The sequence below is a fragment of the Aedes aegypti genome, chromosome 3 (assembly GCF_002204515.2).
Source record: "Aedes aegypti strain LVP_AGWG chromosome 3, AaegL5.0 Primary Assembly, whole genome shotgun sequence".
Lineage (NCBI taxonomy): Eukaryota > Metazoa > Arthropoda > Insecta > Diptera > Culicidae > Aedes > Aedes aegypti.
In genome coordinates, this window is record NC_035109.1 from 192324562 (window position 1) to 192338271 (window position 13710).

Sequence of the window (13710 nt, forward strand, 5' to 3'; positions counted from 1 at the left end):
CTTTTATGTATTAAGCCTGATTTGTTGCTGAAATGGAATGGAATTGCAGAAATTTTTAACAGCGGCTCCATTTTTTTTCAACTGTGTACTGTGATCAGAAAAAAGAGTTTACCTTTCAACAGCGAATTGGGCTTTACATGCGAAAATGTGTTGTGCTTTGAAAAATATTTCATGATTTGTGTAATGCAACCTTTCTAATAATAAGTTTACTTGTTATAGTATGTTATGTTATAAAAATATATGTAATAATTGGATACTAACCTATCCCGATCATAGTAGACTATGACTTTTATACAATCTGTGACAATTGACAGTAGAATCATTAATCTAAGAATGGCAATGTCGCTGCTATTCGTGTGACCAACATCTAGTTTGCTGCGATGTGACAGCGTGAGCACTGGGCCTCAAAGTGTCAAATGCCGAAACAAAACATTCTCTATTGCGTGGGATCGATCAATTAATTAAAAATAGCAATTAAAGGTAATAATTAGTTAAATCAGTTTTGTGACAACAGCGCCACTAGCGTTCTACAAGTAATATTTCTATTCAATTGACTGACTAGAAATCATTCCCGAATAAACTTTGAAACTTATAATAAGTGTTTTACTACACTTATATAGTACCGTAATTCGGGGTGTAGTTGATCAGTGGGGAGAAGTTGATCAATCACGTACCCACATGTATAAACTGCTAGGAGAGCTATGATTCGATTTCAATTAGCACAATTTCTGTGATGTCGTATTACCTGATGACTGATCTTGATGTTCTTAAATTCGGTTTGACATTCAAGATAATTATACCATGGAAAAATAGACTTTTCAGGAAATGTTTGATAAACTGTTGAAGAGTTCTTCTCCATAAAATCGACTATTGTCAAGGCTATTTGAAGACACCATTTAAATAAACTGTTTCATACATTCCAGATATGTTCTGTGAATCCAGTTTTGAATTTGCTTTGTGGATAAAACATAATTTTCAGAGAACAAAATGTATATTTTGTGCGCGAGTTGCTAATTTGATAGAAAATGGCATAATCTTAGGCGTTTAATGTGATGTATTCTGTAATTTACAACATTCAAATCTAAAATTGACCGATATATCATTAAGTTGTAAAACTTTTGAGACTTGATCCAGATTCACTGACTTCAAATTTAGTAAGTAGCATATCGCTTTATCTTAGGAAACCTATCGCAGTAATTGATCAACTTCACCCCGGAATCAAAAACTCCACTTTTTGATTCCTAAAAAAATGTTTTTGTTATTAGGAGAACATTTCGTCAAAATTTCGTTTGTATTACCCGATAAATATCCAACCAGTACAGGTTTTAAAAATATTTGGATGATAATTCGTGCATCCTACTAGGGGTTACAGAACAGAATCACTCAAAAGTGATCAACTTCACCCCATTTTAAAGTACCGTAAAACGGGGTAACTTTTATAGTTTTTTTTGAAAGAAAATAGAATTATTGAGCTAATTGTTACTTTTTGATTTTGCTAAAGTTCGTCGAAAATCATTCGATCACCTGTCCTACCATGGGAAAGAGCTTAGCTTAGCTTATCTTGGACTACACACTACACTGACTACACATATCAATGGTTGCTATTCCGTTGTTGATCGAAGTCAGTGAAGATGGACAAATAATCAACTAGAAGTTCGGCTGGGATTGACCATAGTCTTCTTCAGTGTGCATAATTCAGTGCCTCTATTAATATACATGCAAAAAAAAATTGTGCGGTAAAAACTACCATATTAGGGGGTTAACTTAAGCGCTCGCACTGGCAATTTTCAGCAGACCAGAAATGCGCTTGATTTTACCATGTCTGTAGTCGAAATCCGATTGTTGTAAATTATTGCTGTCAAATGTACCAGTAATGTGGTGGGATGTACCGTAAACATATTAAATTGGTCTGAAATTGCATGGTAGTTTTAAGAATGGACGTAGTCAGCTAAAATAGTCATTTTTACCACAGATTTTTTTTCCCGTGTAGGGTCAATAACGCACTATGAGCGGTTTCCATGCAGACTGGCGGCCAAAAAAATTTTTCCATCTCATGTCGTATTTATGAGTTTTATGATACAAATTTGATGTTTTATTTTCAAAAACAAGTTTTCGCGACTAACTTTTGAATAGGACCTATAGCGAAACATTAATATTTGTTACTTATAATGCATATAAGCCATTTATGCGATTAACGTTGTGCAAACCGTTATAAATATTAAAACTTACATAGGAATGATGATATGGATGATTTAGCAAAATTCAGTTATTTTCTAAATTAGTTTTTAGCTGTTTTCAATAGAAAATGGTTAAACATATTGGAAAAATTCAAAAAGCCTTAAATTAAAAAAGTGCAAATTTGTGCAGCTAAATTCTTCACGATCCTTTAGTTTACATCTCAAAGTATCCTTGGAACTGAATTGAAGCCTGGGACAACTTGGGACAAAAAAGTACTCGATGTACTATAAGCTTATTCGATTTTTTACCCGCTTTATAAAAAACATCAAAGAAGCCAGTATTTTGAAGCTTTTTTTATTTTTTATATTGTTTATAGAAAGCCTTTTTTGTAAGCTTCCAAATGGTGTAAAAACATTTTACGTTAGTTTTTTAGAAAAAAAAGTTATATTCATTTGAGTAAACCATAGTTTTTGTTAATAAAAACAAGTTTTTTTTTCCAAAGGCTCAACTTTGGCACCTCATATCTGAGTGTGCAATGCAAATCATGCCCTAATATTTTGGGGATTTCTTAGCAGACTTGTTTACAATGAAATGGCGAACAAGAATTGAAATTTGGGGCACATCACATGGGATTTTTTCATAATTTCACTCATAATTTATCTATCTTTACCACGCGTAATGAGTTAATGTTCTAGTATAGCTAGGCTATCAAGGATAAGTGACGAACTTTAATACTATAACTTCATTAAACAGTGATCGTGATCGTAAAACAGGTGGTTTGTAAGCGTTTTGAAAATACTAAAATCTCATTATCAAAGTTACCCGCATTATCAAAGATAGCCCATTTTACAGTAGTTCAATCCTTTCTTGCGGCGTATTTATGTAAATACGTCGCAAAGAGCGGGAACGCTAATAGAAGTGCGCGATTGCATCAATTCGAGTCGGTGTCTTCAGCGGACTAGTTGTTCACATATCAAAGAATAAGTGCCTGAAGATGCTTCGTTTCAATTCCGTAATTTCGCCCCTTATGAAGCCGCACTTCGCAATTCACTGGTGAAAGAAATCCACAATATCTTTTGTGTACATTACCTCGCGGGTGACTTCATTGCATGTTACGGTAACATACAGCATGTAAACTATTACTGTGATGATGCTTGCGACAGGATCTAATAAACATGATATTATTTGAAATCAATCTAGATATATAATTTTGTTATTCACACAACTCACATAGTATATTGTAGAGGAAATTCATGCCGACAACAGAGAAGTTTATGAAAACGTAAAATATGTAACCAGTTAGAATATAAAAACAAAATGCTGTAAAAGGATAAAAATCGTTGTTACATAAGTAAAATGCTTATAATCAAACTATTACCCATTCGTCACTTACCAAAAGTGGTTATGTGGGAATAACCATAAGTTTTATTCATACATTCGATTGCCAAATAACAGTTGGTATGAATTGTTGAAAAGAATTTGATTTCAGTTCGCCATGCTTTTAGCATCTTATCGTGTTTTTGTTCCTGTGAGCATTGAAATTGGTGTAAATATTTGGGTAATTATTTTGGCTAAGAAATACTAAATACTAAATGATGATGAGATTGCTTAGTTTACACTTATACTTACTTTATAGCCTTTTTGCCACAACTGGTTCGATTTCAACAATTTGTTCATACGATTCACCCGACGGAGTAGCTCTTTGAGCAAGCATAAAAATGTAATGTTCCCATTTATCATTATAACCGTACACGTGAATCGATGCATGCTGCAGAAAATGCTTTCACAACATTCGATGGATACAGTGGATATTGCTTGCAGAATAATACTGAGCAAAAATGAGATTGCTACTTTTATTTTGACATCACGATTCAATGCACCATAATCAAACGATGTTTTTAGTTGATAATTAAACTCGGAGTCAATCCGATCTATGTAATGGAACACATGATTTTCTTGGCGCCTCAAGCAACCAAGGACGGATTGAAGAGGGAACGATATTGCAGCCATTTCCAGGACGAATATTGTGGCAGTGCTCGTTATTGCGGTCACAATGGATTTCTGATGGATCTCCTCGAATGTATCGGCAAAGCATTTGATGCACAAAACTATGCTGCTTATTATACATCCCGCTGCGTAGAGTAAGTAAAGCATATGATTTCGATAGGGTTTCAAAAGATTAGCTATTCCAAAACAATAATGTAGCTTTATCATTGGATTAAAGGCATTTACAATTGGGTTTAATGAGGCCATGCTAACCTGAGAATACTCGACTTTGGACTACTAAGGGCATTCCAACGGGGATTCATATAAACGTTAACAACTGACGATGAGATTCATTTGATATGTGACTTATAATATATTGCAGGTAGTACTTATAATTAGAGTCCGGTAATTAATTAAATTGAGTTGGCCGTGCGCAAAGTTAATTTACGAAATTGCGTATAATGTCTCTGTAAATCAGAACTTGAGTTTGATTGGCCATCCGTTATTGATAGATGATATGTAGTTGTACCTCACCTGTAGAAGAAGGTTTTTTTTTGTTTTTTACAAGGGGGAAATCTGCAAACAGATCCCCTGAGAAGGTAACTCAGGGAATGTGGGGATGACGCACCATCGACCACCCGCTAAAACCAGCCTATGCACTGTGCTTGAGCAATTCTTTTAGAATTGCGCAAGTGGTGAACAGTGCATCGACATGACCCTTGGACTCAGACTCTTATCTCCACGGAACCACCTTACGGTATTTCTTCGGGAAGGGACCAATGCATATACTGCCGTGAATCGCAAGTCAGTCCCATCTGCATTTTCGTCAAAATTGAGTTGAGCTCAGTTTTCAACATATCTTCCAATACTCTTTCAGCTGCATATTATTTGTTCGGAAAAAATAGGAAAAAAATTGTCCCATAATGAAAAGTAACCGCATGTCAGTCCCACTACAGATTTCCGCACCGTGTAACACAAAAATGAACCGTGTTTCGATCATCTTTATATTTTTCTCGGAAAGATATCGTAGTAAAAAGCAAGTTGTAAAAGTTTCATTAAGATTGGAACATGTTGCACAACACGTATACTGCCGTGAATCGCAAGTCAGTCCCGTCTGTAAAAAGTAGGCATTGAGAAAATGGGCTGTGAGGTTTCCAAACTCGTTTTCCATACGAAAATTGCAGAGGATTTAAACATGTTCAAATCTTAATAAAATTTTCCCAGGTTACTTTTCACTACGATACCGTTTTGTCTCAAATTCCGAACAGACTCATATTCCGAACACTCTGTTTTTGTATGGCGATTCGGTTGAAATGTTTCGCTGAAATATGTCATCAAATAACAAAGAAATGGCAGTCATTTGCAATTCAATTTTAACGTCTTACAATCTATTTTATACCTCGGGAGTTGTGATGATTCTCTAGTTCGAGACCAGTAAAACTAGTTTAGATAAATTTATTTGCGAAATTATTCATTTGAATACGCTTTATTCGTGCTGTTCGGAATTTGAATCAAGGTGTTCGGAATATGAGACAGATTGAACACAGTGTTCGGCATTTGAATCAAAATGTTGTTCCACGCTTTCACGTATAAACAATACAACATAAGTTAAAATTAACAATTTTATCGCCACACCCAACAGCTAACAGGAGAAATTGAAATTTTCACAAATATCAGCTGATTTATGCCTATCAGATGCATTTGAAGTCACTGTTGGCCTTAAGTGTTCGGAATATGAGTCAAAACGGTATCTTTCCGAGAAAAATATAAAAATTATCAGAACATGGTTCATTTTTGTGTTGCACGGTGCGGAAATCTGTAGTGGGACGGATTTGCGGTTACTTTTCATTATGGGACAATTTGACTTGCTGTTTTTTCCTACTTTTTTCCGAACAAATCTTATTATCTCATTAAAGCAGCTAAAAGAGCATTGGAAAAGGTATGTTGAAAATTGAACTTAACTCAATTTTGACAAAAATGCAGATGGGACTGACTTGCGATTCACGGCAGTATAGCAGAAGTAGCCTAGGCAAACTGCTTCTCCTAGTCGACTTAAACAATGTTACAAGGGACCAGCCAGTGGCGTAGCTAGAGTCTTTGGGGCCCAGTGCGGAGCCAAATTTGGGGGCCCCTCCGAAGGAGGTTAGCCAAATTATTTTATTATCGAACTCACACGTACTTTCAACATTTTTTTCGAAAACGTTCAATATTTACATTAATTAACTCATTAAGCGTGGTAAAGATGGAAGAATTATGAGTGACATCATGAAAAATTCACGAGCTCAGGGGAGATTCGAACCCATTACTCTTGTATGCCAGACGAGTGCTTTACCAACTAAGCTACCGAGCCCCTTGGCGATTCAATAACTCAGAAGGTTACAAGTTTCAAATTCAAACCCAATATTTGTAAAAAAATCGTGACAATCTCTACCTGTGAAAAACCACCCATACCAGGGCGTAACTAGAATTTCGTCCAGGAAACAGTTTTTATTGCTACGTCTTGTGGAATTAAAAAATATTTGTGTGAAGCGATTGCCTCAGAAGTTTCTATATGTTTCTGTTTGAAGGGATCTTTAGAAATATTCTTGGATAACTTTCTGTATATTGCACGGTACTAGGTAGTATGCTTACGGTTATTCCTAGTTGAACTTCTTGAAGACTCGTGAAAAATCTCAGAAAAATCTCAAGGGGTATATATGAAATAAGTAAAATAATTCGTAGAAGAATCCTTGGAATTAATGGTTAACAAATACTTGCAAAAACCACGGGCTTGGCCAAAGGTACGCCAAGAAATCCCTTCAGTGGTTTTTAGGGGAAAATGCTCAAAGGTCGCCTTAGTGAAATTCTTGGTTGAAACCTTGATAAATTCCTAGAATGACTCTTATAGGCAGTCTTGAAGAATCCTTTAAAAAGAAAAAAAATACCTATTTGGAATCCTGTGGCAATTTGTTTAAATCCCGTTATTGAATTGACCTCCATATAGGAACGCCAGACAGATTATTACTAGCTTTATCATAGCGATTTTAAGCCCGAAAAGATTCTTCAGAAATTAATAGAAAAAATCCTGATAGCATTGCTCAAAACATTCTGTAGAGTTTCTACATGAAAGCACTGGAAAAAGTTCCCTAGATTTATGGCTAGTCTTAATTCTGTAGAAATCCAGTTAGGATTTCTGCAAACATTCCTTAAAGAATTCTAAGCGAGTTATTGAAAGAATTCACTCGTATTTTTTAACTAAATCTCTCGAAACGTTTAACAAAAAATAAATGTTGGTAAAATTCATGGCAAAATTTCGTATAAATTACCAAAGGTTTTTCTAAAGAAATATCCTTATGAATTATTTAAGGTCTCCCGACAAAAAAATTTGATGATTTTTGATTGGTGTTCAAGAATGATTCAAAAAATAATACCTGAAGAAAATTCGATTAATAAATTTCATGGAGCAGTTATTGTGGATTGTTCAGTGTAAGTGATTATTGTTAGAATAATCAAAATACTTCCTAACGCAGACACTCTGGAGAAATATCTGTAGTAATTTCTAAAGGATTGATTTTGAGATAAGGCTGATGCATTTTTATCTTTCGCCACCACGTCCTTCAAAAAATCGAAAATTTTGAAGACGAGACCAAAAAAGATGCATTGCTCTGTTTAACACTATCAGAGTATTAACGTTTTTAATTTCAAATAACCCCATGGAAAAACGACCCCAAGGACAACCTTGAAATACAAAGAGCGTATTGTTCTGTCACATTTTAAGAAAAAAAAAATGAAATTTAAATTTGTTAATATTGCCCTTTTTATGTATTTTATTTGTTTGCAGCTCAGTTTGTACCCTGAATATTTTTCCCCGCCTTGGGCCTCCTAAGTGGTCTTGAACATAAAAGAAAATTAGTATTTCCATCAGTCCAAATAGTTAAATAAAAATCAAAATCTTTGGCTTACACATTTTACAAAATTCATTATTTAGAAATCTAAAAAACTGAACTCTTTTAGGCCTTGACTCATTTATCATATTGAGAAAATATCTGTATCATTTCTGAAATAAAAACAAAGAAAATGGTTCAGATCGTAGGAAAATGTGTGCAAGCTCAAAGCGCACCAATGCTCTAGATTTTTGGAGGCCTTAACACTTAGGTAGATTTGTTTGGAAATAAGAATTCATGAAATATTTTTTTTATAAATTCAAAGCCGTAATTAGAATCAATATTTTCAAAATAGGTATTTGAACCTACTTAAGTAACTGCAGGAAGTAAAGCCAAAAGCGGCCCTCATCGAATGCTCTTCTTCTTTTTCTTTTTCTGGTCAACCGACACCTTTTGGCATCGGTTGTAGTTTTACGTCAGCCTAGTTCTGGTACTGAGCCTAAACACGGACGCTCAGGCTGGCCTCCACACACGGGAATTTATACCCGATCGACTGGGGTGAGAGGCAATCATGCTTACCACTACACCACCGACGCCGCTTATCGAAATCTCAGTTTTCTCATGAGTGCAATCGATTGAACATCAAGGAAAATAACATAAAAAACAAATATTTGTGTAGGCCCCTAAACTGTGGGGGCCAAAGCCATGGGCCCTCGGGCCCCTCGACCCACTTTTAACCTAGCTCTAAAGTATTAAAAATAAGGGATAATCTAGGGGCCCCTGTACATCGCTGATCCTAGTCTCCTCCAAAAATTATGCTTGTCATGTTCATTATCTTTTTGGGATCTTACAAATTGTCAGTTTCCAACAAGCTATGTCGAACTTTTAATGTTATGAGAAATCCACCCCGCGGACCGCACCTACCGCACCCCCCTAGCTACGCTACTGGGACCAGCCTCGGTAGGGCTAATCCTCTGCAGCCAACTCTTGGTCGGCGCGCCATAGGCGCTGCAATTCTAACATAATGTGAGTGCCAGCCGTAGTTACTGCATTCCAGCACTCGGCATCCGCACACATTCTCTCTATAATATTGTCGGGGGACGTGTCCCCTCCGCATGTAGTGAGCATGTGACCTCTAACAACAATGAAACGGGGGCAATCGAACACGACATGCTCCGCTGTTTCCTCCACACCAGCACAATTGGGGCACGCAGGACAGAAACTGCGTCAGGTGGAAGTTCACTTCCCCATGGTTTCTATTATACCAATCTGACACATTTGGTATTAGCCGATGGGTCCATCTACCGTTAGTGGAGTTATCCCATTCCTGCTGCCAGCTTATGAGCGTTTCCTCTTTACACGCGCCGGGCACTCCTCTGGTACCCCTTTGGTTGAAGCATTGAACATCTTCCTTGATGATGAGCCCGATGGGCGTCATCCCGGCTATGATGCACACGGCCTCTTTAGATACCGTCCGGTATGCACTTGCTACTCTTTAGCACACGGCCTCTTTAGATACCGTCCGGTATGCACTTGCTACTCTTAAGCACATCCTGTACGTGCTTTCCAACCGCTTTAGGTTTCTGCTCGTTCTAAGCGCTTTTGACCAGATTGGTCCTCCATATCTTAGTATGGATAACGCCACGCTTGCCAGTAGCTTGCGTTTGCTTGCAATTATAGCAGTAGCTTGCGTTTGCTGGCAATTACAGCAGAGCTGTTAGACATCATCCTCAAAAGCGGCCCTATAGCCGTAGATGCCCTTTTACAGGCATATTCAACATGACTAGCGAAGCTGAGCTTGTCATTGATCATTACCCCAAGATGCCTAAGGGATCGCTTCGACTCTATGGTGCAATCACCTACCGAGATAAGCGCCCGTTGCTCGGACTTGCGGTTGCGGAGAAGGGGTGGCAGAATGAATCTGTTATAGACTATCAAACCATGCCCGTTTCCAACATTGACTTCCACCACCAGTCACCACCTGGGAGGGAGGCACAGATACTACACACTATACTACTCTGTTGCTGTGCACCTTTGATCATTCCGGACAAACATGGAAAAAGGGCAAAAAAACATACTTCAAATCCATTCAACATCGCAATACATAAAATAAAACAAAATGAAATTGACATTACTTACACTACATTTTTTTCTATATACTTTTTTTTAATTTCATAATATATACTAGCATTGAGAAATAAAACAAAAACATGTATATGTAAAATGTACTACGTCGGTTGACGAAATAAATAAATAGGGTAACGTATATAACTTCGACATGCATATAATTTGGACAGGCTAGTCGTTCTATGCTCATTTCCAATGAGATGGTGAGGAATATATGTACGGGAAATCATTTATTGCATTATTAATACACTATGCTACTTAATAATGATGACCATTTTCAAAACAATTACAAATTGGCTTCAAAACTATCAAAATTGTAAATCGTATTATCAGAACATCTGTGAAACCTACGAATGCAAGAGGACGTGCATTTCAAGAACATACATGAAATGCAATAATAGAGCTCAGAATTGACGTTCATAAAAAGTTTAAAAGTAGCAATATGATAAAATATGTCTTAAATTTAAGCTAAGTTCATCTAAAATCTTAACATGAGTATATAAGGCATAAATCAGGTGATGTCCAAAATAGATTATGGTTTTTGTTCTGTTGATATAATTTGGCCATCCGATGAAATACACTGGAATGTCGCATGCATGCATACTTGCAGGCGTTTTCTCGTGGATCTGATTATATTTGCTTGCATTAATTGAAATTATTGATTATCACTAATACACACATCCAATAAGCGAAAAAATTGCATAAGTCACAAGTAAACTCTCAAAGTTTTATGAAACAATCGTCTTTTTAAAAAACCATTGTATGGATATTGAGATAACGCCCCTGTCCAAATTATATTCACATGAGGGTGTCCAAAATGTATATTTGTGGTCCGAAATGTACAAGTCACCAAAAAACGCTATTTTGGAAGCTTATACTACAGTTTGTAAGCTTTTTATCCCCAGAATCTCAAAGAACAATGAGACATTAAGCATATAAGCATAATTACGTAATAAAATATTAATATCTAATGCAGTTGATTGATCGCCGTTTCCAGACGGTTGTGCTACTTTTTCCCGAATGTCGGTTCCCCGAATGTCGTTTCCCCGAACGCCAGTTCCCCGAATGCCATTTCCTCGAACATCCCGTTTCCCCGAATAACCCACTTCCCCGAAAAGTTTTTGGAACTCATAATTGTCATATATTTATACATTTCAGGGTGGTGAACGTACTGGTCATCTAATATGCAGCCTTCTTTATTTGGTTGGCGGTTCTTACGAGTGTTACCGTCCTCAGCATTTTTGGCAACATGTGTATAACCCCGAAAATGATCAAATACCTCCTTCTTTTGATTGCTTATCGTTCTTTCTATTCACCACCTAGCCACTGAAAACTATTCCAGCACCTATTTGAACTGCTCCACTTTTCGGGGAAACGGGTCATTCGGGGAAATGGCATTCGGGGAAACGGGTCATTCGGGGAACTGGCATTCGGGGAACCGACATTCGGGGAAACGACATTCGGGGAAAAGTAACACAATCTTCCAGACATATCCTTAGCCTGTCCAAAATACATAATTTACCCTATATTTAAGTCCTTTATGGGGTACCATGTGGGGCCTTCCTTAGCCGAGTGGTTAGAGTGCACGGCTACAAAGCAAAGTCATGCTGAAGGTTTCTGGGTTCGATTCCCGGTCGGTCCAGGATCTTTTCGTAATGGCAATTTCCTCGACTTCGCTGGGCATAGAGTATCATCGTACCTGCCACACGACATACGAATGCGAAAATGGCAACTCAACTAACGAACGAGCTCTACGAAGCATCTCTTGAGGAATGCTGGAGTAGTGTCAAAGCAGCCATTACATAGCGTAACAAAAATGACATTTTTGCGTGTCTCGAAGATCAAATTATGTACCTCCACTCTTAAAAATAATGAAAATTACTGCGGACGTAATTCACATTATGGCAGAATAACACATGACGTAACTGATGAAATGACGTAAATGTGTTCTGAAAGATGCATTGAACAAAAAATGTAATTTTACATGATGAACTTTCATGTCGTTCATCATGTAAAATCCACGAGTCCACTATGATTGATATCGAAACTTTTTGTAATCTAATCCACTGACCATGATGCAGAATATGACTTCAACTTTCATTTCAGATATAATTTGGTTGAAATGCACGATTAAAGTTAGAGTCAATCGATTTTTTCAGCATGCTTGCAGTCTGCATACAAAATTCTTCGTTTCTTTTATATAGCAAAATACAATACTTTTTGAAACCATCAAAAAATAATTTTTGAGCTTCGAAAGTATTAGAAATTTATTGATAAGTATTGTTATACACATGTCAAATTGAGCAAATAAATGCTATACTTGCATGCAAGTTGGCTGAAATAGTCAAATTATGCATTTTCAACAGTCAATATCTCAAAAACTAGACGTGCTTTGACATGTTTCAAAACGGCAATGGATTCAGCAACCCTTAATAGGGCGCTTGCAACAAAAAAAGTGTGCCCGTCCTCCTTTGATTTTGCTGGGTAACGGTTTGAAACGGAAAACAGCTTACAAAACGTTTCCTAGCAAAATCAAAGGGGTCCGTTGGGCACACTAAACAAAGGCTGCAAGTGCCCTATTAAGTGAATAGCGGTATTTATTTTGGGACTTGAGACAAAATCGTGTTCCGCAGTGTTACCGAAGTTGCAACGATGCCATTGGGTTCGTGTAAAGTAAAGAAATCGACGGATCGTTTGGTTCGACGAAGAGTGTCAGACAGTTTTTCACAAAAAGAATGCAATGCGGACGATGTTGCTGCATTAATATACCCGTCAAAATGTGGAAAGATACAAACAGAAGCTAAGCAATCAAACCCATCTATTGTGCAGTATGCACCTGAAACGTAATGTGCTCAAGTAAAATTTCTCTTTTTTACCAAAGTAATTTTGACAGCCGATCCAGTATGAGCAAAGTGTCACTTTTACTTGCGGATTAATTGAGCGGCACATTTTTCCGTACGGAAAAGTGACAGCTCTATTTGATTTGTACAGCAGGCGTTACCGACGTTATGAAATCAGCTCTACTTCTCAGCAGCGTACATCTCAAGTAATTTCGTTAGCGGAATCATTCCTTGACCGTTTCTTGCAGGCTATCGACATGGATGAAGACACCATCTTCTATGGTGACAGAGGGCTCGATTGGCTTGTCAGATGGATCGGGCCAGTGACATCCTGTCTACTGCGAATCGCTGCAGTTGATATAGGGCATGTCAATGGCCTGGTTTCTTGTCCTATCCTTGTAACAAGTTACAATATTTTCTAATAGAAAATACGATTAAGATAAAAAATAATTTAAATTCAAATGCATTTAGAAATAAACATACCCCTCGTAGACTTTGGTAGCAGGTAAGCGGTAAGCTAAAAAAGTCACTCATTTTCATATGGGGTTACGGATAGCCAATAGAAAACGAACACGCGCTCGCGGTCGAATATAATAGAAGCCAGAAAAAGAATAGGAGCTTCATAGTAAATCACCTAGCTTCGGTCTCAGTCCGGTTTAGTCTATTCGCATGAGAAGGTGCATAAGCAGTTCAGAAAATTTAAAAAAAAACGTGGT